The sequence below is a fragment of the Gouania willdenowi genome, chromosome 4, assembly GCF_900634775.1.
Source record: "Gouania willdenowi chromosome 4, fGouWil2.1, whole genome shotgun sequence".
In the NCBI taxonomy this organism is placed as follows: domain Eukaryota; kingdom Metazoa; phylum Chordata; class Actinopteri; order Blenniiformes; family Gobiesocidae; genus Gouania; species Gouania willdenowi.
In genome coordinates, this window is record NC_041047.1 from 3,973,179 (window position 1) to 4,000,635 (window position 27,457).

A 27,457-nucleotide genomic window follows, 5' to 3' on the forward strand; every position below is an offset into this window, starting at 1 on the left:
GAAGCCGCTGAAATTTGGTGTGGGGTTCATGCTAATAATAGCTCCGCCCATTAAATCCTGAACACAGAAATTTTAAACACAGTTTGTGAAGCCGAGCTCCAGAATTGAATTAAAAATGGTTGAATGGCTTTTTACATGTTTTAAGGAAAACATTTATGACTTATTTAATGTGTTTGCTTTACACAGACCTTAATTTAACATTAGCATTAATCTTGCAATAATCTAGCAACAACATTAGCCTACCTGAATGGTTTAAAATGTTTAAAATGTCTGATGTGGATGGAAAAACTTGAATAGCTATAGAAAAAACTTGACCATTGCAGAAATGTCCTGAATTTTCACTTGTTGAAATTGGTTGAAAATAGTGGGAGTAGTTTGAGCATACGGAAGAATAATAATAAAATAGAATAATAAAGTATACTGATAATAATAGTGAGGATGCCTCCTGCATCCTCACAATGAGCCAATGGGCTGTAGGAGGCCTTAATGGCTACCTTTCTGTCCCCGGGGGAGCACACTCACCTCATATTGGTCATCTATTCACTAGACAGCAGTGCATTCTCCTCGTCTCCAATCAGCCAATTAGAGGCTTCGTAACAAGAGGCCTGCTGGCAGAAAGACACTCTTTACAACACTAGATCGAGGGGGGGGGGGACCCTGTCACTCAGTAATAATCATTATAAATTCGGCTAAAGCTAAAGTGCAAAGCCACTGTTTTTGCTAATGTGACGTGGATGTTAAACGCTGTTCAGACAGTTTGACATTAGAATAGAAAAACAATAGAATGTAAAATATTCAGGGAGGCGGGTGCTAAACCGTGAGGAGGGTTAGATGGAGGGGCAGTCAGAGGCTAATGGGGGTTTTCACCCATTAAAGAAGACAATGCTGGAAGGTGAACGAGGCTCATGTGATGCTGCTGGAGACAATCATTTGTTTTATTAGAGAAAGATATATTCGCTCAAACTGACTTCCTAACACAATTCTGTTGTGTTCATGGACTGAAAGCAAAAAGATGGCTGAAAATTGAATATCTAACAAACTGAGGTGATGTCATAGGGAATACCGGGAACAAACCAGAAGATAAATGGTATCAAGGAATTGAAGGAAATCACTGTCCGGTTGCCTGAATATTTTCATCATGGTTTTTGTCCACTACTCGGTGACCATACGTCCAGACACGTCTTGTCCGGACCATTTGGCCGGATTTTACTAACTGATCAAATGCATCCTTTCCCTGACCGCATCTAGAAGAACAAAATATTTTAAATGATCGTAACTTTAACAGAGAAATTCCAACAGTTTCTGAAAGCTAATGAGTTGCTCATTACAGCCAGTATTATGTCATTACTCACATGTGATGGAATCATTAAAGGCGCCGCTTTGTTTTGACAAAATCGTCACATACGAGGAAAAGAGAAGAGACTAAAGTCCAAGATGGAATGAAAGCGACCAAATACTGTGGATTTAATTAAAAACTTGGCAAGGCCTGTATTCATAAGGCGAATACATATTTGGAATTGAAAAAATTGGCACAAATGACAACCTGGGTTTGACCCTGGGAGGGTGTCGCAAAATGCTTTATAGAAACTATGAATATTTTCTGAGCAATTTTAGCCTATTTTTGCTTATTTTTACCCTTTTCTGCAACTACACCAAACTTGCCATATTTTAACCTATTTTCATCACTTCTTCTTGCCATATTTTTGCTCCTTTTGCTGAATTTTTGCTACATTACTCCCATTTCTGACACTTTTTCATCCAATTTCAATGCTTTTTCTGCACATTTTTTCCACTTTCAAGCCATTTTCAGCACTTATAAACCCTTATCAACACTTTTCCACCTAATGTCACATATGTTGACCGATTATTCTCACTTTCAACCTCTTTTCACCATATTTCATGCTTATTTTATGCCAATTTAACCACATTCATGATTTGTCATGCCCATATTTTGCCAGTTTAAACAAATTGTTTTGTTCCAACTTTTTTTTTAATTCAATCAAATATATTTATGCTACTTTTAAGCCAATATTGACGCTTTTAACCAATTTCTGCGGTTTTAAAATCTCATTTCACCGCCTTTATCACCTTTGTTGGTGACTTTTAACCCATTTTTTTTCTGATTAAAACAAGGATTTACATCTTAACGATGACTATATACTACGGCCCAAAGAACAACAGTGGATATAAATCAGATTCATTTTACTTTTTTTATATAGCGCAAATTACATCAAAGTCATCTGAAAGCGCTTAACAAATAGAGTCCATAGTAAAAAAGAAAGAACCCAACAAGATTCACACGAACAAGCATTTAGTAACAGTGGGAAGAAAAAACTTCCTCTTTTTATAGGGATAAATCTCCAGTTGAACCAGGTTCAGAGGTGGCAGCCATGTGCTTCCACTGATTGGGGTTAGTGAGTGGGTTTACTGAACAATGGACCATTATTTTTGATGACTTTATGGATGGACCCCAAAAAGCTCTCCCCATTATTCCCCCTTATAGATGGACCTGTCTCCACATGACTCTCTGGCACCTTTATTTTAGAGGTTGCGGGCTGAAAAGGTTGAGAACCACTGCTTTACAAATAATCTGCTGTTTTCAAAATGTTTAATATACAAGAAAGTAACAAATCTGTATTTAAAGCTTCACAACAAGGTTTGATGAGCAAAGATGAGTCCTTTTTTTTTAAATCGTTCACACATGCAAAAACATTTCTGAAAGAACTAAAGGGGAGTGGATTGTGCAGGCTGCTACTACGCTGTCAGACTGTGTAAAAAGAAGAATGTGTTAACAGGGCGGTGATGTCACACTGTTCCCCTAAAAGTGTCACTGAAGTTAAAACGCTGCATTTAGAAAAAAAACGTTGCACCCGTTTGACTTCATTATTAACTTGTGCTTGTTTTGTGTCTGAGGAGCTCGTCAGGGAAGGAAGGCACACACTGTTCACTGCCTACAAATGAGTTTAACTTTAATTGTAAGGAGAGCGGTGGCGCCGAACTATGGAGAAAGTTAAAACGAGCTGCTGTGACTAAAAGTTTTTACCAACATTTAGCTTTAATTGGACCATATACATTTGAATCATTTGAACACTTCAAAATAATATAAAACGCTGTTGCGAATGAAGAATGCACAAGTCTAAACTTGTCAACTGCATTTTTACATTTGTTTTTTTTTTTTTTTTTTATGCAGGTGATTATTTTAATTTAGTGGTAACACTTTATTTGAGGTTGTATAAAGGCTGACATTACGCTGTCGTCATTATGACATGACACCTGTCATTACGTGTCATTCGTTACCCTCCCTAACCCCACTAGATCCCTCCACTTTGCCTAAAAAAATGCCAACATAGCTCCAAAGGTGTCATAATTTAGCAAACAACATTTAATGACAGCCGAGTGACACCTTATTCATGCTAATGACAGATAATGACAGCGTAATGTCAGCCTTATGTATAAAACTTCAAGTATTACCAATTTAATTTGTATTTCTCCCTTCCCCCTCCCCCTCCACATAGGTGTAACACTGCTCTCCCTTTTTATACCCTCCCTATAATAACATGTTTGTTACCCTTCCTTTTGGAGGGCTCGTGCAATAAAGCAATTAAGCAATAAAATAAATCAATTTATTTCATTGCAATGACAAAACATGAATTGCTGTCTCATAATGATTGCACTTCATATAGTGTTGACCTTTGGCAGCTTGTGCAGACAAGTAAAAATAAAAATAAAATGTGTTATTTGAGCAAAAGGTGCAGGTGGGGCTTGAAAATGGGAAATACATAAAAAAAGTTTGAGAACCACTACTTTAGACGTCAGATAATGCACTTTCTTGTAGAGAGCAGAAAAAAAGTTGACTTTCAGAAACGAAAGCTAAGCATCCAGAAAGTTTTGCATGAAGAACATCCAACAGAGAAGCTGTGCTTTCCTCAGAGTCAGGTGTAAAGCTACGCTCTCATTAGCAGTTTGGAACACGCCACCAGCAGGGAGCTCATTTAATTAAAGCGCTAATGCTAACTGAGCTCACAGGAAATTTATAGTCGAATGTCACAGGCTTTCTAGTAAATCTGCCCGTGAATGAATAATACACTGATGGAGGCATTTTCTACAAGTCTGTATCTTCTCCAGACAACCGCCTTTTCAATGATATTTTCATGTAGCAATTTTTAGTTTTCTCAGCACACGGTTAAACCAAAGCGAGAGGAAAGATCAAGACTCCAGATTAGTCCACTATCACCATGGAATGTTTAGCCACTGGCCTCAGTGAATAGAGCCGAGCACAGAGATAGGATACGCGCCGCCTGTTGACACAGTTATAGATTTCCACCTCTTATCTGCATGCGTCCAATGAAGCAGCAGCTGACGTATTATACAATATTACAAAGGACTTGCCACACTGTTCTATCCCTAAGCCACAGAACTCTCTGGTACAAAATACACATCATAGTGCCTGAGGGAAGCAGCCCTTTGTCAGCAAGCCTACACGTTGGGTCTGGATATGCAGAAATAACACCCCGTACAGAGAAAGAGAGAGAGAGTCTTTTAAATGTGGAATCTTGGATTAAAATTATGTATGAGTCAGTTTTCAAAGATCCCTTCCAGCTTTGTGTTACAAACGAGCCAATGGTGCGAAACAAAGCAGAGCAGCAGAGAATTATTTGATTTAAATATATTGAATCAAATGATGAAGCTCTGATGTACGTTATTATACACAGGGCGGTTTTACTGGGGTGGCCGAGGTGGATCAGACCCTGCCTCTGTGGGGTGGCCATGAATTTTCCTGGCGAGAGTTGAGGGGTGTTACTTTTTTTGGTAAAGGAAATGCAAAACAAATAAAACCTGTTTATTTTTAAATAGCATTAAAATCAGCAGTTTTTTTTTTTTTAATATGAAATATTTGATTAACACAAAAAAGTGATTAAGATAAATATGCTGCAAACCGTCATAAGTTATTCAGTTTTATAAGATCCTTAACAACAACAACAACAACTTCATTTATTGGTTTATTTAACAGGGACAGTGCACATCAAAATCAATACTGAAAGTATTCCAGAATAAACCAAAAGTCCCTGGACAAAATGTTCAATTGTCACCCTAAAATAATACCAATTACACAAATTACAGGAAATATACTGTAAAATATACAGTGAAAACATGCAACCACAAAATAATATATAACACTTCCATTTACATGTAAAAAAATAACAGTATTTGAGGAGACAATCATCAGATATTAAAAAAATACAAGTTCATATAATACAACATTAATAATAGAATAGCATAGAATAGAGTAGAATACATCTTTATTGTTCACCAGAGGGGAAACTTAGTGAACAATAATAATAATAATAATAATAATAATAATAATACATGCATCTAATTGTGTTTCTTCACACTACAAGGGCACTTTAACAATACAAATGCACGTAAATGAGTAAATGGGAGAGGTCCCGGGTTCAAAACTAGGACAAGCCCCCACTTTGTCACAACCTGGCTTGTTGAGCCATGACAAAAAAAAAGAAGCTACGCAGGTAAAATTACGGAATTTAATTACAATAAACCCTGAGAACTAAACCAAAAGCCACCAGAATGGAGCAGAAAATCAACAGCCCGAGGAGCTTACAGTGAATCTTTAAATATTCCAAATAAAGTGCCACACACCATTAACAGTTGAATTTTCTGTCTTTCTCAGATTAATTTAACGTTGCGTGAAAAGTCCTTTGTTGTGGTATGTCCTACGGTTTAACGGACACGTGATCGCAGCACATCCGGGGCTTACAGGGCTAGGTACACCCCTAAATGTAGCCAGTCCATCACAGAGGGAAACAGATAATGTTACACATTGTAAACCATTCATTAGTTTAATTTACTTCATCTGTGTAAAGACCCAAACACAGAACATCATCAGACAAAGTTCAAACTGCTTTATTGGATTGTGTTCTAGGGCGCTCTAATAGCAGTTAGGTTAGGTTAGGAGATCAGAAACACCTGAGTGGAGACAGGAGGGATCCCAAAACACTCTCACAGCACATAGACCTACAACATCCTGACAAGACAAGGTGTGGAGACACAAGCAGGAAAATCTGGAAGCAAAGAAACAGACATGAATTCACAATGAACAATAAACAGAAGTCAACGCAAAAAAATGAAATCAAATGGTGATTAAACATTTATGTGAAAGATGAACACATAACCATTCCTAACTGGATGTAAATATTAAGAATAACCTTAAAACACATCGACTAACTTCAGATGATGATATTTACTCTGTTAAAGAAAAGCAAATTATGAGTCACTGAAGTGGAGAAATATGATGCTTTTCTTTTACGTCTGAAAACAACAAAACGAGCCACGCCCACCATCTCATTTTCCAAATATGTGCATAGCTTATCAGGAGCTGATGTGTTGCTGGTTCCATCATCATCATCATCATCTCTGAGTGCGATGTGCCTCTTTTCCTGCGTCATGTTTCCCTGGCAGAGCTAAAGCTTTGATGTGTCTCTCCACATCTCAACCTTAAAGCTGTCATATCTTCATTTCATGATAAGAGCAGCCACATGTTGTCAGAAGATGCTTTTTATAGATCCGACAGTAAGGATAGAGCTGTGAGCTGCAATGACTCCTAACAAACACTTAGAGGCCATTGTTGATCCAAGTCAAAGTCCTGTTTTCCCCATCGATGATAGAAAAGCAATAAGGAAGTAGATTTTAAATCACAGATTCTTTTACCACTTCATTAGCAACGAGACCATCATGGCCTCACGTCAGGTTTGGACTTGAATCCTCGAAGGATTTCATCTGCTTTGCTATCACACGTTCAAACCACTTTTGGTCTGTTCTATGTTGTGTCCTTTCAAGCAGAAGCTGAGAGGAAAAGGTGGAAATTTGATGTGTTTATGACTAGAACACACACATAAACACACACATACACACACACACAAACACACGCGTACACACACACATAAACACACTCGTACACACACACACACACACACACACACACACACACACACACACACACACACACACACACACACACACACACACACACACACACACACACACACACACACACACACACACACACACACACACAGGCGTACACACACACATAAACACACTCGTACACACACACACACACACACACACACACACACACACACACACACACACACACACACACACACACACACACACACACACACACACACACACACACACACACACGCACACACACACACACACACACAGATAAACACACTCGTACACACACACTGATAAACACACTCGTACACACACTGATAAACACACTTGTACACACACACAGATAAACACACGACTACTTGGAACGTAGTCGTGTGATATATTGTTTCAAAGGCAATTCTACATAGATTATGATTTTACGTCGCACAATTGTTTTTGTTTTACTCAGTGGAACCGAGTCATTTCACTGAATTCTCAGGAAGGTGGTCGGTGCTTGTTAAACGAGGGTTTTGCACTCATTAGCTTTTAGTTTTTAGAGAAGAGTGAAGATAAGCATATTTGTGGAATACTGCAAACAAATGTGATTGTAAGCAAGAGGAACACCATATAAGAGCTATGTGTGGGAAAGTCATTCCAAATGTTTTGGAAATCAAGGCTATGGTATTAATATCAATTAATTTTCTTTAAGCATATTTGATGCTGCTATATTACTTTTTCGTCGTCAAAATCATATCTTTTGTGCTTTAATTTAAGAAGTTGCTGGGTCATTTCATGTAATTTCAACACATTTTCAGGACATCCCACGCACTTTGGTTATAAAAAATTCGGAATTTTTTTTCTTTTTTTTACCAATTTTTCCTTAAAAATTCAATAGTCTCACACTCTACATTTTTTTTTTTTTTTTTTTTTTTTTTTTTTTTTTCTCACCTTGTTTGCACATGCTGTTGAAGGTTAACACTACAAGAAGTGCAATCTTTTAACAGCAATGCATATTTTATTATTGCAATTAAATAAATGAGTTTATTTCATTGCATAATTGTGACCATCACCAGCCCTCCCTAGGGAAGGGTAAATACTTTATTAAAGGGAGGATGTAAAAGAGAGAGGGCAGTGTTACACCAGGGTGAGGGGGGTGGGGGGGGGGGGAGTTAACAGGGAGGAGGGATACAAGATAGGAAACGAATGGGTGGGGAATAATCAATAAGTTTCAAGTGATGTGATGTGAAATTGTGGTTGTGTATATTGTGCTTATTGTTGTGTTATCAAGCCAGTCTGGTGACCAGTGTGCGGCTTAGGAATAATGGTGGTGGCTGTGAGCAGAGGAGGAAGTGAGTGGAAGTTACATAAAACAGGTATTTGGGAACAACGTGTCTATGGTTGAGCCCAGTATGAGTGTTATCCCACAGCCCGAGGCCAGTGCGTCCATGACAAATGTGATTCCAAGAGCCGCTACTGCAAAACCCATGAGCCGCCCCCGGGCCCGAAGAAGCAGTCGGGCCAGCAGAAAGAGCGAGAGATCTAGGGGCCCCCGGCGACCACCCCACGGCCAAGCAGCCCCCCGAACGCCCCCAAGGTCCCAAGCCGAGAGGCTGCCATTGCCCCCCCCATACACACCCGAAAAGCCCCCAAGGAGCCAAGGACCAAGCGCACCATGCCACCGACTCCAACCACCAACCCCCAGGCCCCCCAGCCCCCCACCCCCCCACCACCACCCACACCCCCGCGCCCAGCCCCCCGCCCGAGACCCCAGCGGAGGAGCCAAAGCCCACGCCCAGCAGACGACCAGAGCCACGCCGAACAGGCAGCCGGCGGGCACCCGCCGGTGAGCCCAGAGCCAGCAAGGACCCGACCCCAGGCCAGGAGGACCCGGAATGGATGCAGCACCAGGAGCAGCCCGCCCAGGGCGAACGACCACACCCCAAGCCGCATAAGGCACCAGGGGGCCGCTGGGAGTCCCCCCGCCAGTCCCCAGGCACCCCAACCCAGCCCCCCCGGGCGCCCCAGATGCTGATGCCGCCCGCGCCACGAGCTTCAGTTCTTTAAAGCCAGGGCCCCCTCCAGAGGCCAAGCCAGACCGCCCCGCCGGGATGTGGCCCCCTAATCCCACCCCGACACTCTGCCTCACGGGGGACTGCCCAAGCAGGGGCCGCACCAGAAGGTATGCAAGGGCGCGGCACGCGCCACCCGCCCCAGAAGACCCCCGCCAGGACCGGCCCGGCCAGCCGGCCAAGCACCCCGGGCCCCAGGAGTACCCCCAGGGACCAGGACCCCCCAAGGGCAAGCCCCCGGGCCAAGCCCCCCGGGACGCGCCCCCCACCCCAGCCCAGGTCCCGGCCACAGCCCAGCAGGACCGCACAGCCCCAGACGGCACAAGGCCAGCAGCCCAGGGCCCGCCGCCCCCCGGACAGCGCAAGCCACACTCTACATATTTACTCTGATTGTATTATTACTTTTTGAGATATGGACAATTTAGTGAAGAGACTACAGTATGTGTCCTTTTTTTTTCTTTTGTTTTCAACTTCAAATATCTGCATCACATAGTGAACTGAAATAATAATATAGCTCCACCTACTCTCTCAGAACATACAAGAATATCAGCTATACAGCCTATCTGGTGGACATGCCAGACCCTCAAAATTGGAAAAAAAAGTAATTTCACCACTCGAGGATATTGAAAATCCTTTTCATGAGGCCATTGTAGCTAGAGTAACAGTTAGCTAGCTGTTAGCTTGTTTATCTACACAGATATACAGTACCTTTTATCCACACATTTTCGAGGATACAAACATGAAACCTTGGAAATAGTGGAGCATCTGTTAAACTTACTGTCGCAAACTTTGCACGTTTCAGTTTGAAGGTAGAACATGCCTGAACTCTATGCTGCTTAATTTGTCCAAGCGTGCCTTTCTGCTCAGAGAAAGTAGCTCATGTCCCTTTGTTCCTTTGTGCATCACTCACAGAATCAGGTGAATGCACACGGAGAAAGTGTGAGTAAGTGATAAATTACAGTCCGGCCTGTTTCTGTGTGACAGGTTAATGAGCCTCATACACTTATGCTGGACTCCAGCATAATCGTTTTCTTTTTCAGTGTGACGGAGACATAAATTAGCTCAGTTTGAAAGACTTTTTTTTAATTTTTTTTATTGCTCAAAACTCTTGATAAGAAATATGATAAAAGAATAATGTATTACAATTACACAGTAAAAGGCTTCAATCTGATGTGAGATGTGAATAAGGAAGTTTCCTGTCGTGAAGTTATTATTTTAAAACTATATATATATATATATATATATATATATGTGTATTTTTTTTTTTTTTATCGGATAAAGACATAGTGTAGGCCTCATGGATTAATAAATCAAAGATTATTTGCATTAAAAAAATATATTAAAGGTTTAAATTCCCTGTCAAAAATGTTTTTTATAGCCACTGTAAATAATTGGTTTTTCCAATATTAACAGAAAACTTTGGTGCATTGCATTGTGGGATGTGGAGTCCTATAGATTAATCCATAGAAATATTTTTGCTTCTAATGATCCGCCTAAAACAGTATTGACTGTTTTGTAAATGTCATATATACTACTATACTTTACTATACTATACTATACTATACTATACTATACTATACTATACTACACTACACTACACTACACTACACTACACTACACTACACTACACTACACTACACTACACTACACTAGACTAGACTAGACTAGACTAGACTAGACTAGACTTGACTATACTATAAACATGCTACTCATACTAATTCTGACGTCAAAATGAGTACGTAGTGCGTGCACATTAGATACATAGGCGGAGTTTGAGATTTTTGCCATGGGGAGGATAAAGGAAACAAATATACAGACTGTCTTGAGATTCACACCAACCACAATGTGTGTAACACATACAATAATACAAAGATGATTAGTAAGATAATTGATAATGTTGACAACAAAAATGTGCATCGATGAGTCGTTTAATGTTGTAAATACATGATAAAATCAGGCCTGTTGCTGCAGTACCATAACATGAACTGCTGGGTGCAGTGTCACTTCACCATTTCCATTGTGAAAAAGAAGAACCAACCTAAAGTCTCAAAAGTTTGGAACCATTTCACTGAAAACTTATGCTAAACAGCTGAGGTAGAACGAACATATGTGACATTAAACTAATAGTAATACATTCTGTTTTAAGGCACCTAAATAATTTGTATATTATGTACATTATGTAAAGAATGATACTTTTTCCAAAATATTTTGGCTAAAAATGTAATGAAAACTTGTGCCCCCCGCAAACTACGCGGATGATTAGATAGTATGGAAAGATTGAGTATGCGAGAAATAACTGGATGTATACTATATCGAGACGTTTTTGAAGTATGCACGGTGGGCACACTCATCATACTCAAATTCCCCATGATGCATTGTGAGACCGGCTTCAAGTTAAAAATCAAACATCCCCTTTTCACAATAAAAACATCTCTTCTTGTCTTCCATTAGTTTTTTTCTTAACGCTTTTGTAAAAATGGCTCTTATTTTGAAGTTAAAAGGATGTTTTCTCAGTAGCACAATGGAGGGTCTCTGAAAATCTGAGAAATGTGGACATGAAATGTGTTTCTGTGAGTTTTAGATATTGCTCCTACCAGCAACAATAGATATTGTGATGTTTTAATATTGTGATATATCATCCCATGATATATCCTACCAACTAATTCAGTCCCTCCAAATACACACATTTAATTAAACTCCACAATATTTGAAAGGACTTACAGTTTAACCCCCTCTTTCCAATTGTTAAAAATTCTTTTTTTCCTCAAATTTCTTTAATTTTGTTCGATAAATTCCACAACATTTCCCTAAATTAAATAGACATTGGTCAAGAAAATCAAGGGAATAATAGTAAAAAGAAATCTGTTAACCTTTGCTTGGATATTGTCATTGCTTTACAAACTATAATATAATTTATACATGGAGTACATACTAGATCATATAGATTTTTGTTATTGTGACCCCGCCTCCTCACAATATTGCGATACAACTCGTACTAACACTGATAGATATTGTGATGTTTTCGATATATTCTTGCATCATGAGTAAATGACCAAATAATTCAGTTGCTGATATTTCAGTCCCTCCAAATTCACATATTTAATAAAACTCACACAGTTTTCCCCCTCTTTCCAATTGTTGAAAAATTAGAATTTTTTTTCCAAAATCTATCAGTTTTGCTCAATATGTTCCACAACATTTCCCTAAAATAAAAAAAACATTGGTCAACAAAATCAAGGAAATAATAGTAAAAAGTAAAAATGGTAAATGGACTTGATTTATATAGAGCTTTATCACCACTGAAACAGTCTCAAAGCGCTTTACATATCAGCTCATTCACCCAATCACTCTCACATTCACACACCAGTGGGACAGGACTGCCATGCAAGGCACTAGTCAACCACTGGGAGCAACTTAGGGTTCAGTGTCTTGCCCAAGGACACCTCGACACATAGTCAGGTACTGGGATCGAACCCCCAACCTCTCGATCAGAAGACGACCCTCTACCACCTGAGCCTTTGCAGGGACTGTCATTATTCCATAGATATGTCAGTGTTTTACATACTTTATATATCATGTATACATTGAAGTGCAAACTACGGCACAACAATGTTTTTAATTATTTGTTTTCCCGCCCACTTCAGATCAAAATGCTCTGTATTTGGCTCCTGAACTAAAATGAGTTTGACACCCCTGCATTAGACAATGCTTTACATTTAACTTTGTCAGATTGTACATTCCTCCACAGAAAGTAGAAGGTATTAGAATGCAAAATCTTAAATATTCATTGTTTTGCAAATATTATCATTTTAATACTTGTTTTTTATCACCTTTGGCTACTGATACAGATCTGTCCTTTATTTATTTGTATCTACTCTTTGTTGCTTACGTATCCATTTATTTGTCTACAGATAAGTGACCGACACAAGTTGACAATACATTCATCCAGGCATTATTATCTGCTGAATGTGAAAGTAGTGTCACATTTAAAAAGCAGCAGGGCTTTCGGTTCTTCCAGGAAATCTGTTGTTCCACTGAGCCACAGGAGCTCTGCACACATAATATTTTTGTGGAAATATTGTGAAGCAGTTTTCACTCCTTCAAAACATGTCATGAAGCAAAAAACAGTGGTTATTACTGGTTTAATTACTTTGCTGTATTGGCTCAACAACACCAAGTTATTCAAATGAAGCCCAATTATTTTGTGTATGAATTTGGCAAACCAATGATACACCTTGGTAATATTGGGGAAATGGATAAAAACACAAGGAAACAATGAAGCACACATGCACGTGGCGTTTTGGGTGCATTTTACATGGTCACAGCTTTACTCGCAGGTGGCTGCAGTTATTGTTGTAGGACAGAGTCGTCAAACTCGTTTTTTGTTCAGGTGCCAAATACGGAGCAGCTTGATCTCAAGTGGGCCATAGATTTCATGCAAGAAAACAAGTAACTTCAACATTATTGTGCCCTAGTTTACACTTACTACGTATACATCAAATCTATAATATGTAAGAAACCGACAATATCTCAACAGGATCTTCACTTTAGGGTGGTGAAAGGGAGGTCTGCAAGGAGGAGAAAGGATTGCTTGCAGCTGGGGGGCGTGTGCGTGCCGCCTCTGTAGGCGCACCACATGCTCCCTTGTAGCTTGCAGGGAGGGAGGGGAACGGAGTGCTGGTAGAGGCGTTGAAAAATAAATTGTTTGCTTTCCTTTCTGAAACAGTCAGATGATGTGTGAAGTACTTGGTAGGTCTGGTTCAAAAAACAAAAGTCCAGGTGGCAATGGGAGGAGGAGGAGGAGGAGGGGGAGATGGATGGGAACGGAGAGTCAGTCTGCACAACGTCTTTGGTGAAATAGAAGACAGACAAACTTGAGCGGTTGGCATGTGTGGGGGAAGCCAATGATGATAAATGATTTGTCAGGCTAGCACACTTTCGGTAACCTTTAGTCTTTGGTCTCCAGCAGTAAAATCCAATAATGTGGCCTCAAACTGCAAGCTGAGCACTCAGCCTCTCCAAGTTGGTTTCAATCCCACGTAAACACTCCAAAGTAGCCTCCTACTTACTTTTGAGTTTGTTCATCACATTAGTCTGAGTGTTCAGAAATCAATGGCAGCCTTCCCAAAACAGCTGCCAATGTAATAACAGACTTAGCGATAGATCAGAAAGCTGCCCGCTCTAATCAGCAGCATCCCTGCTACCATAAATCCAATCATGTCGATGTCCTAAAAGGAAAGCATGAACCGACACACGACCATCCACTTATTCCAGGAATCCATTGTGTATCCGGTTGCAAACGTTCTGTCCGGACACGCGGAGGCTCACCTCTGCCCGGTCTTTTTGTCAAAAAAAGTTGATCGATTGCATTGAGAGACCAGCTGACCAATTCCATAATTTTGTTTTTTTGGATACAATGCAGAGACAGTCTCCTATTAGATCTACAAGGCAGATAGGGAGGAGAGTGGGAGCAGAGAAGAATGCGACCGCCTTCACCGAGTAGCATACTAACGTACTACTACTAGATGTTGATAAAGTTAAAAGTTTAAATATTTTCTTTGCTATTAAAATTGTATTGAAGGAAAAGGTTGAATGCAGACAAATACTTAGTGTGTTGATTTTCTATAAACAATGCAGGGTTTTTTGATTGATCAATGTCTGAGATTAAGCATTTGTTATGTCTGTTTTTTTCTATTTATTTGAAGGTTTTCACCTGTCGCTGATACTAACTGTTAAAGTCCAGAGGAAGAGAGAAATGACTCGATCTTCAAAATAAATCAATGTGGAAAAAGGTAAAAGCACGAGTGAATCGAGTTTATTTCAGCTGCATACTCACTCCCTTTCAAGTAGGGAGCTGCATTGCGGTGAAGAACTTAACACATACTAAGTCTGACATTTAGATAGTATGAAAAGGTTAAGTATGCGAGAAATACCCAAATGTATACTATATCGGAATATTTTTTAAGTATGCACGGTGGGCACACGAGTCATACTCAACCGCCTCATTATTCATTGTGAGCAGAATGTAAAATGGTCTTGGGACCGACTTCAAGCTGAAAATCCAACATCCCCTTTTCAAAATAAAAGCCTCTCTTCTTGTCTTCCATTAGTTTTTTTTTACTCTTTTGTAAATAGAGCTCTTGTTTTGAAGCAGCACAATCGAGGGTTTCTGAGAATCTCCAAAAAGTTATATGAATGAAATGAGCACATGTTGATTTTCTACTTGGTGACTTTATCACTTCAAATGTTTCCAGAACTTTCAAAGGTGGATAATCAACCTATCAAGATATTTAGCCTCAGTGTGATTCAGGTTGTAGGTTGCAAATATATCTTGGGAAACTTGGAAGTGTACTTCAGTGGGAACGCTCGTCATCCTAATCATACGTACAGTATAGTATATACAGTAGTAGACAGTATATACTCATTGAGCGATTTCAAACGCAGCCACAGTCTTCCTCAGCACGATGACAAAGAGCAACTGTCTTCTATTTGGTTTCCACAATCACATTAGAAGTCTCCACACACACATTAATCATCTACATTTTAGGCCAACGATACAGTTACAAGGCAATAAAAATGCTAGTAATGCTTGATTTAGAGACATTTATAAGGTAATCATATACTAAAAGCTCACTTATGATAATGTTAACAACAGTAACAACTATTCTTTTTGCACACATGCACATTTAGCAATCCATTTCCACAGCGTGAGTAACTTTTATTCAAAGCAGCGCTGAAATCAATCACAGCAGCTCATCAGAATGTTTTACTCCAGCATGACTGCAGCTGGTTTCCATGGTGACCATCAGATCTATCAGGGCTTCTTTAATATGGGCTTTTCATTGGTTAAACTCAGACTGGATATGTTCAGCTTTGGTAAAAACTAACTTCAACCTGCTTTTAAAACAGTCACACACCTCTGAGTATCCATTTGTCTACAGCTAGCCACTAACGCAGTTGATCACAAGACACGAGGAACCAGTAGATTCATTACACCACATCTGGTTCCTTTAATCACATATCATGTGCTTTTTATAAAAAAAATATATATATATATTATTGTGATTTATTTATGCATTAGTAATGCAGTTCACCAGTTCATCAGCAATGTGACTTATGCATTGCTCCTTTTTTGTGCGAAAGTAAAACTTCCCCCCCCTTGTCAGTGGGTCCATCTGTGTGGTGAGATTAAAACATGAAGCTCTCGTTCATAGTTTTCTCATAAATCAAATATCACAAAACAGAAGATTTTATTTTGAACCAGAAAAACGCTGTTTTCTGGTTTTTGATGTTTTTGTATTTCTGTTTTGGTTTTAGGTCATTAAAACAAAATAACCACACCGTTTTTTTTTTTTTTTTTTTGGATTTGGTTTTAAAACGAAATAACCAAAGAACGAATGGTACACGGATTGTTAAACTCTAGTATTTCTCAATTTTGGAGTACATGGACTCAAGTTAGGCTTACTAGTGCACGAGTACACTTTACAAGTAAAATAAGGAGTTTCACTAGTACTACCAGTAATCCCTCCTACTTAATTTGCATTTAGTCTTCTAGTACTACCAGTGACAACATCTCAAACATATTGCTGTTTGAAATGGTTTTATATAACTAGTATTATTGATAAAGCTTTGAGTTGTTATTGATAAAATATTTTGAGTTCCAACTCTGCGGTTTTGTAGTCGACATTGAGGCAGAGAAGAAGAGCTCTCCTAAGGGACCTTTACTCTCCCTTAAACAATGCGCTGACATGCTTTGATAGCTGAAGTTAGTGAGGTGTATTGACTGCTTCATATGATATTCATTTAATGCAATATACATTTTACTTAGATTTGAGTGTTGGCCTTTTGCATGCTTGCAGGACACGTTTTCACAATTAAACCTTGACACCTCAGAAGCACTGCTGTTGGGATGTTATATTGACCTGTGAACCTTGAAAGTTCTTTGTCTCAGACTAGCTACAGTTGTATGCCATAAACGAGTCTTACTCCGGCCTTTGTTCGTTGATATATGGGAGTTTTACCACTGCAATAAACATTTGTTGCTTCCTCTCTTTGTCCCTTAGCTAAAGCCTTAGACACCACGTGTTGCTTTCAGGTTTCTCGTCAGATCATATATGTGTTTTCTTGGCTGCCTCTCCTTAGAGTAGTGTTTGGCTTTGCTGCTCTCAGACCTACAATTGAGGGTCTAACTTGGACACTCATCTTCACGTTGTATTAATAAAATGTTATGTTTATATCAAGAAGGTGTCTTCACATCATCACATCAACATTTAGATAAAGGGGAACCCACCACATTAGCGAGTAAATCACGGTCTGATGAAGACACACAAACCCTGAGGATAGAGGACTCCCTGTTGTTATCCTGTTTTGGTGAAAACAGTGGAAGATCCCTTTCAATCTGGGCATAGTAGTCGTTTTTTTTTGTTTTTTGTTGAAGGTTTAGGTTTTAGTTTAGTTTTCAAAAACTTGTTATGCAAAGTTCATGCACATATTTATTATTTATTCTATTAGCTTTAAAGGTCATGATGACATGATTTGGTTTTAATTTTATGCTAGCATAGCTCCTCAGTCTCTGTTTTTGCAATCTGTTTTGATCTTTTTGCACTTTAAATTAGAAAAAAATATACTTTCCAACAGTATTGTATTGTATCATTATTGTGAGCCCAAGTGTCGTATGTCGTCTTGTCTCATGAAATTTGTATATTGTTCCACCTCTACACGAAACCATTGATTTATTTTATAATTTCAGACTGTCTGACAGTTTTATTAAAGCAACAAGTCATGTTGGATGTGATATAATCATTCCAGTAGTTCTGCATTCAATGTTTAGTGAGTTCCTTTTTTGGTGTTTCCTGGCGCTAATGCACATCAAAGAAGATGTTAAATTGCTAATTTCTTCATTATACATTTTAAAGGTCAAACTATATCCCCGCTAAATGCCGTTAACAGCTTTGAAGCTTTGGAGTCAATTATCCCTGAGACGGAGCAAAGCTTTTCCAATCTTCTGCTGAGACTCGCTCCACCTTCACGACCACTTTATGGAAAATGTGATCACTTATCTTTGTTAGGAGGTAATATGTGACATTGTCCTTTGGCGTTACCAGATGTTTGAGATAGACCTTATCAGACGTAGTCTATGGAAACAACACTAATCTCTCCAGATCTTAATCTGATTTAATCATTTACAAAACATCGCTGATGCACTGTATGGCTTTAGGTAAAAATAAAAAAAAAATGCCTTGATCTTCTATTACCATTGCATATTCTTGGGCTCCATTTGTCCCACTATAGCACGTGTCATACATCTGACCCTTTACAGCATCCAGTTTGACAGAGAAAACATAAATTATTGTGTAAATTACCAAATAATCTAGTTGTAGATATCTCAAATTCACCAATTTAATAAATTTTGACAATCATTTTAGGGTCTTGATTTTTCCTTTGTTTATATCACATGAATGCAGTCCACAATGTTGGTAAAAAATTGCTCTTTTCCCCCATTTAAAATCTGTGGCCCAGATCAAACTGATCCGTATTTGGCCCCTCAACTAAAATGAGTTTGACACCCTTGCTTTAGACCATCCAATTCAGCCCACAGGAGAAAGTTAAAAAGACAAACATATATTAGTGTCTAAATTACCAAATAATTCAGCAATTTCCGCATGCTTTTTTAAATAAAAACAGTCACAAAATCAATTACATTTTAAAGAACAAATCTTGCAGGGACTGATATCTGTCACTCATTGCCTGAATATAGTCAATCAAGAGAGACTCAGATGAAAATGGACAATTATTTATTCACAGAATGTGCAACAATAATGTGACGAAATGTGCAAAGTCTTTTGGGGGCTAGACTCCATCGTGATGACCTTCTGTACTCAGAGGGGTAATGAGGCCATTGCAGAGGATGATACTCCCCCGTGGAGTCTAGACACTGGTGCCGGTGAGGAGGAGAAGATCCAGCGAGGACCTGAACTCTGCTGTGCTGAATGGAGGTGATTGGGGTGGAGGAGGTTTCCAATGTTTGACAGCAGGAGGATGATTGGTTGAGAAAGGTAGTGGCGGAGGTTAAACTGGGATGATACACGCCCTTGACCAGCTGAACACCAAAGCGCTGCTGGGGGTATGGATTGAGAATGAATGAGGAGGTGAATGAAGAAAATAAGGAACACCAGCTCCATTTGGTGCCTTACATACTTTATGTATAATGTATATGTTGTGGAAAGTACAAACGTGGGGACATTTATGTTGAAATTGCTCGTTTTCTCGCCCAAAATCTGCGGCCCACTTAGGATCAAACTAATTTGTATTTGACCTCTGAACTGAAATAAGTGTGGCACCTCTGCACTTAAACACACACACACACACACACACATACACACACACACACACACACACACACATACACACACACACACACACACACACACACACACACACACACACACACACACACACACACACACACACACACACACACACACACACACACACACACACACACACACACAGGCACGTAATAGTTAGAGCTTCTTTGTAGGACATGCTGAAGTGCTCCAGAGAACCAGTGTGTCTTTGTCAAGATTAATTAGTTTCAATAATACAGAGAAACCCGACCCACAATCCTCGTTACGATCCTTCCACATCAAATATTAAAGCTAACCTACAGCTGTATGTTAGCATGCATGGTTATTCATGTGAGAGCCCACAGCCTTTTTATGCACAAACGTCAAGTCTCATCTAAGGAAAGGTTAGACCTCCACCCCTGAAGACGAGGAAAAAAGCCTTTCCCACGTCTTTCCGAGGCCTCCGTGTTGCCCAGGGCTTCTTCTTCTCCTTTGTCTCGGGTTCCTGTCATCTTTCTCTCCTTTAAGTTCATTTGATGATTGTTATCAAGGGCAAGATGAAGACATGAGTGTTTTATTATTTCACTGATGTTAAGTATTTCACTTAACATACCAAACTGGCTCAGACCTCATGCACTCGTACTTTTATTCATCCTTGGGGTCAATTTGACCCCATTAAATGTTTATAATATTTATCTTTACACCTCTGTGTGCCTCGATATCGTCGTGGTTATGTCACTGTATAAAATAATAAGCCGTTGTGCTTACAATTAAATATTTTTGGTTGCCTGTAGTGGAGGTATTCAGAGTAAACTACAAGTACCATAATGCATTGGGGCATTGTCATAGATTAGAGGCAGTTGAGCCAATGGCATGTGACAAGTTAAAGGAAACATGAAGGATGGTGGCAGCAGCAGAGCGACGTAGAAACAAAGGAGTTTGATAAAATTGTGCATGATGCAGCGAATACAAGTCAAAGGAGTGGAAACGTTTCAGTGAGTGAGTGAGTGAGTGAGCGAGTGAGTTAGTGGGTGAGTGAGCGAGTGAGTGAGTGAGTGGGTGGGTGGGTGGATGGATGGATGGATGGATGGATGGATGCATGGATCAATGAATGAATAAATACATTCATCTAAATAATCCGTATGTGTTAGTAGGCAGTATTCAGTTTCTAATGTCATGGATGTAAAATAATGACAATAGATATTGTCAAAATAGTGAACAGACAATGTTCTAAGGGTCATCATTCTTATTATTGTTAGCGTTGCTGTAAACTTTGTACCTTTTTGTAAAACCTTGAGCTTTCCTACAATATCGCAATAATTATTGTAACGTGAGGTTACTACCGTGATTATACCAAACCGTGAGATTTAGATATTGTTACATAACTATTTCTTACTCTTCCTTATTGCAGGCATACACTGCGATATTTGGCCCATTTTGTGCCGATATTTTACTATTTTTGGGATTAGGGATGAGTCGCTGCTAAATTGTGTGTCGTGCATCGTGTAGTATACACGGTGTAGTATACACGGTGAAGTATACATGATGTAGTATACATGGTGAAGTATACATGGTGTACAAGGTGTAGTATACATGGTGAAGTATACATGGTGTACAAGGTGTAGTATACATGGTGAAGTATACATGGTGTAGTATACATGGTGAAGTATACATGGTGTACAAGGTGTAGTATACATGGTGTAGTATACACGGTGTAGTATACACAGTGTAGTACACATGGTGTACACGGTGTAGTATACATGGGGTAGTATACATGGTGTACACGGTGTAGTATACATTGTGTAGTATACATGGTGAAGTATACATGGTGTAGTATACACGGTGTAGTATACACGGGGTAGTATACACGGTGAAGTATACATGGTGTAGTATACACGGTGTAGTATACACGGTGTAGTGTACACGGTGTAGTATACATGGGGTAGTATACATGGTGAGTATACACGGTGATGTATACATGGTGTAGTATACATGGTGTACACGGTGTAGTATACACGGTGTAGTATGCACGGTGTAGTATGCACGGTGTATTATACTGTACATGATATAGTGAACATAGGGTCACGAGAAGCGATTAAATCCTGGTCGTGAGGGTATCTCACTGTTGCAGTGCCACGAACCGGCTTACCTCAAACTCTCACACTGCGCATACACGAACACTGTAGACCCGCTGCAGAATAGATGGACCGTACTGCCCACGTGTATCCATCCAGTTCCTGGTCCATCAGATCACTGCCTTTATCTTTTTTGAAGCTCTTTTTGCTGAGATTCATGAGTGTCTATCATCTTCTTCTTCTGTTTTAATGGTGATGCTTCAAAGTTCTTCTTCTTCTAATTTGCACGTTGCATTTCTAGAAACAAGACCACGTTGTGTTGTGAACGGATGTACAATGTGAGCTGTCGGATCGTGTCAGAGTGTTGGTCCGTACAGTGTGAGAATATGAATCGTGAGCTGCAATTAAGTCGCACAGTTTGAGCTGGAGTTGAGTACAACAATTGATTGCTCACAATTATGCAATAAAATAAAGTCATTTATTTAACAGACAGAAACTTCTCTACAGCTTGCAGCGACTCCTCCTGTTCCTCATCTATTCTTCTGTTCTAAGGTCATCTGCAGAGCGCTGACTGTGTGGCGCTCACTTGACTTCACACCGTGAGCCTTTCAAAGCCACGGGGCTGATCGGCGTTGTTTGCTCTGCACCGGCCTCCAGTGAGACCTCTGCGTGTGGTGCCAGCATGCAGCTGTGCAGTCACATTCACCGTTATAGTCAAATATGCAATAATCAGCCCCCCTCCCCCGAGCCTTCATCTGATGCTCGCTGTTTAACGAGCAGCACGCCAAGTGACTCGCACCCTTCGAGTCCTTGCCGCTAACCTTTATGCAGAATAGATGAACTCTTACAGACGTAGAGTGTGACAGTGGGAGACAAAGACACAAAGAGATACGCCACGCTGCCACATGGAGAGATTTAAAACACCAAAGGGGTTCAGTCTCTGTACAACAGACGCTACGACAGGTGGAGCCAGAAAACCCTTTGACCGTTCTGGACCCTTCATCCATCTGAACCCGTCGCTTCCTTTCTCTCTCTCTCTCTCTCTCTCTCTCTCGCTCTCTCTTTCTCTCTCTCTCTCAGTGCAAAGCTCATCTTTAACCCCATAAACACTATTGATGAGTGATTTTCACCTGGAGCAAACATATTTACATTATGTCCATGAATTTGTGTTTGTCTGAGTGTCTTATGGTTGAATACAATAACGTTTCATTTATCAGCGGTTTTATCCAAAGTAACGTTAATACAGGAACAGGTGGGGTAGGAGGGATTCAAACCACTGACCCTGCTCTGACTACAAGCCAGCTTCCTTAATCACTATTTCATTCTAATGAACTTAAAAGTTACTTTTTCCAGTAACGCATTCGTTTTTGGTGTAAGTAAACTAAATAGTAACTGAGATACTTTGTAAATGAAGTAACAGTAACGAGTACACTGGTAGTGATAATATTTTAGTCATGTGATCATTTTTACCCAATCAAAAAATCACCAGGAAAGCCTCAAATACCCCAGAAATATGTGGAACAAAGACCACATTTCTAGTTTCATTTAAAAAAAAAAAAAAAAAAAATGTTTGTTCTTATTCCTAATGTTTCTGTAGTTTTGGATTAATATATGTAGAGTCCAATCATAGTCTTTTATTTTCATTTTTTTAGGCATGGTATAAATGAAAATAACAGGGCACAACTCTAATTTATCATGTATTGTCATATTTTGATGCTAATTACTCATTATTGAGCATATCGGGTAAAAATCACCCTGTGTTCCTAATTTTAGTGTTAGTGTTCTATAGGGTTTTAACACCACATGTAAGAGACTGTGAGTCATTGGTGTAAAGTGTGAAGATGAGATCAATCTGCTCAAATGTGTGAGCAGTTTTAAAGCTTTTGCCAAAGTCTACATAAATGTATGAAAAGTGTTGCTGTTCTTTCCTTTCTAATCATTAAATTTACCCCAGCTATGTCTGTCCATACACTCTAAATAATCTGAAAGCCACACAAAATCAAAGCTGCAGAAAGTGTAGATGTATAAAAAAAAAAAAAAATCACTTTTCTTTATTTCCCATGAGAACCTGAAACTAATCTAAAACCAGGGATGTGTGTGTGTGTGTGTGTGTGTGTGTGTGTGTGTGTGTGTGTGTGTGTGTGTGTGTGTGTGTGCGTGTGTTTCCTCTCTACTTTAGACTTGTATTAATGCCATTGGACTCTCATTTAAATAACATTAGAGCGGATAAAGAAGTGACGCTGAGAGCTGTAAAAAACAAAAACACAATCCAATCACAACTTTGCAGTATCCACAGTTGACACTGAGGGGCTGGAACTCATTTAGCAGAGCTTTTAACTTGGCTCCGTCTCTTCTTGACCAATATAACCCACTAAGCCCGTCTGTTCTCATACATCTATAGTACACGCTCATGTTGGAAGTTTGGTTTTTATTTCAGCTTTGCTCCAAATCCTGAAAGTCACCTTGCGCTCACACTTAGGTTACGACTCCTAAGTGCTTTACATATCATGGATGGCATTGCTTCTGACTTCTTTAATGACACTTTGGACTTGGACCACATTTGGCTATTGGTCTAATTTAGTGGAATTCTTGTGATTGAAGTGAACGTGTTGATCACCAGCTTTGTAGTACGGCAGCTCTTGGACTGTGAATGTTTGGGTGGATGACGCTAACGGAGAGATATCCCAAATATATTTATCCAGCTTGGTGTTGTATTACAGACTCGTACTGACAGAAAAAGACTGCAAATATACTCAAATCGACTCTGAAGAATCTACAAGATAACAGAGAAATAGGATTAAAGGACAACAATAATAAATGAAAGAAAAATAAAATAAAAATAAATAAAATAATTAATAATAAATAAATAAAAAAAGACAGTTACATATTATGTAAATAACTGAAAATATACAAAAGAACAGCAAAACTACATAAAGGAAAATATAGCAATCAACAACAAAAACACACAAATCATGCAAAACTAAAAGAAACGTGTAAAAACATTGCAATAAATAAACATAAAATGTCGCCAAAATCAAGCAAAAATGTAATCCAAGATCACATAATAATAATAATAATAATAATAATAATAATAATAATAATAATAATAATAATAATAATAATAATAATAATAATAATAATAATATTTCATGCTTTAATGACTTTGGAACATGTATGTACCTCTCTAACTGTGCTGTACTCGAGCCTGATACAGTTCTACCTACATTAGCCCAATATTCTCGATTTTAGGGACAAAACGTGCAAATGAATTCAATAAATTTTGTTCTAACAATTCACCTATTGAAGGAACTGCACAAAACATCACTTATTTTTTACAATAATTGTGTGTGTGTGTGCGTGTGTGTGTGTGTTCTCCTGCATCCTGCTTATCACCATCTTGAGCTGCATCTCATTCTCATTCACCCCCTGCTGTGTATATAAGCCCTGTCTGCTATCTTTGTGTATTTTTGTTACTGCAGTTTGGACTGTTTTTTTTCTGTTGTTGTTGTTGTTGGACTCTGAACATCGGCCTATTTTACCCGTTCAACTGATCCGTCAATCATCTGTGTGTCTGTGTTGTGTCTGTGGGTGACACAGGGCACTGCTCGTCATTTCTGTAAAGAAGAGAAAACAAACTGAAGAAAAACAACCTGAGAAAAATGAATCAAAGGAGATCTAATGCTTATCATCATAACTAATATTATTATAAATAGCACTTAAGCAGTTCATTAACCCTCCTATTATATTTGTGGTCTATTTGACCCCATTCAATGTTTATCATTCAAGAAAAAAATAGCTGTACTTTTGCTTCATATTTCATATTTTTTTCCCAATTTTATGGGTACAATTGATAACACATTGAATTGTCATGACATTTTTTCAATGTGCTAAACACATATTGCACACACTGGTTTTCCTCTGGGGCGACTGTGGATCAGGTGGTGGAGGGTCGTCTTCTGATCGAGAGGTGGGGGGTTTGATCCCAGTACCTGACTATGTGTCGAAGTGTCCTTGAGCAAGACACTGAACCCTAAGTTGCTCCCAGTGGTCGACTAGCGCCTTGCATGGCAGTCCTGTCCCACTGGTGTGTGAATGTGAGAGTGATTGGGTGAATGAGCTGATATGTAAAGCGCTTTGAGACTGTTTCAGTGGTGATAAAGCTCAATATAAATCAAGTCCATTTACCATCAATTTGTGACTGGCAGAGCATGCGCAGAACGACCGGAATTAACTTAAATTGGAATTAAAACGTTTACAAGATGGAGAAATAATTTAATTTGGAATTTAAATTGGAATAAACCAGCCACCTTATTCAGATTTAAGTTTAATTCGGAATTAAATTTGCATTCAGAACTAAGTGTTTACAAGGTCAGTTTAAAGAGGATTTATATTTTATTCTGAATTAAAGGGGAATTAAAGCTCTCGTGTACATGTGGCCAATATGGTTCATTCTGTGAGCCTCATGAATGTGGACCCCAAAGTAGAAAAAGATTCAGATGAAAGATTTTCAAGATACACTAACACTAAATAAATTAATTTGAATGTAAACATTTGTCCTGATGGTGGCGCTAGGGAACAGTTCAAGGTTTCATTATCACGTTATTTATGTATTCAACAAATAAACAAAGTGTCTGACACAAAAACATGGTCAACAATTTTCTAAAAATCATTTTCTGGAGGCAAACATCCCTGGGGTCAGATTGACCCCAAGGGTAAAATGTGTTTGTAATATTTGAGGATAATAGGAGGGTTAATATGAAAGTATGTGAGCATCAGTGTAGTAAAATAAAACTGTGTTTGTAAAGTATTTTACCTCTACAACAAAAACATGGACACTCATTATGGCCAAAGAAGAAACCATTGAAACAATTGGACCAAGGTCAAAACCCCCTTAAATATAGACATATAAGTGAGGCCATAGAAAAGGTTTAAAGAAAGAATTTGATAGAAGGCAGCGTATCAGCGAGTCCCTTTGGGCAGACTCTTTGAAGTGGAGGAGACCCTGACGTCAGAGCAGAGGTCGTCTTTGAATCCAAGGATCAGTGAAAGGTCTCAGAAGATTCTACCAACGAGCCAGTGTTTTTCTCCCACTGTTAGTTCACCAGTTTGATCAAAATCATTGATTAATGATTAAAGTCATCAACATTCAGTGGCCAATTTGTGTAATTGTTAGTATGCTTTACACAGATCTGATCAGCTACGTATATCAGATCGGTTGATATTTTGCATTTTATGCAATTAATGTTAACGGCTGTAAAACTGTGGAGGCAGACCACACTGGAACTACGTGAAGCCTGCATCAGCATTAGCATTAGCATTAGCATCAGGAGCAAACACATGTTTCCTGACAGAGGCATCGCAAAACCTGCTGTTGCTTATAGTCCATTTTCACAGGTGCACAGTGGAGGTGGGGCTCATACACACATGCACGTGCACACACACACACACAAATGCACACTTTGTGTATATGTACTTTTTATTCATTCAATATCACCACTGCCTCCGAAACTTTCTTCAACTTGAAACAGGATGTGACTGAAAGATGAACACGGGAGAAGAAGTGACTTCCTCAAGGAATTAGATTATCAGCTTTTTGCCAGTATTCGATACGCAAATTTTGTCAAACATAAACCTCCGATATTCCGTTACGTCGCCATAGAAACAACAGGTTAATATGTTAATCTCGATACAATACAAAATATGATATAGGTTAATGCTACTTTTTAATGTGACACGACTTTATGTATTCCACTAATAAACATCAGCTGTGCTAAATATGAAAACTTATTCAACTTTAGTAATGGAACAAAGAGCCATGTTGGTTTTTAAAATGTTCAAAAAACAGCACTGATGTCGACCAATATTAAATGTTTTGCCTAATATCAGCCAATAACGTCACCCATCTCTAGTATTAATATGCATTATAAATATGTAATGAGTATTTATGTAAATATTCCAATCTTCATAAATAGCAGAACAGCGTAAAACTAAAGCCTGAAACATGCAG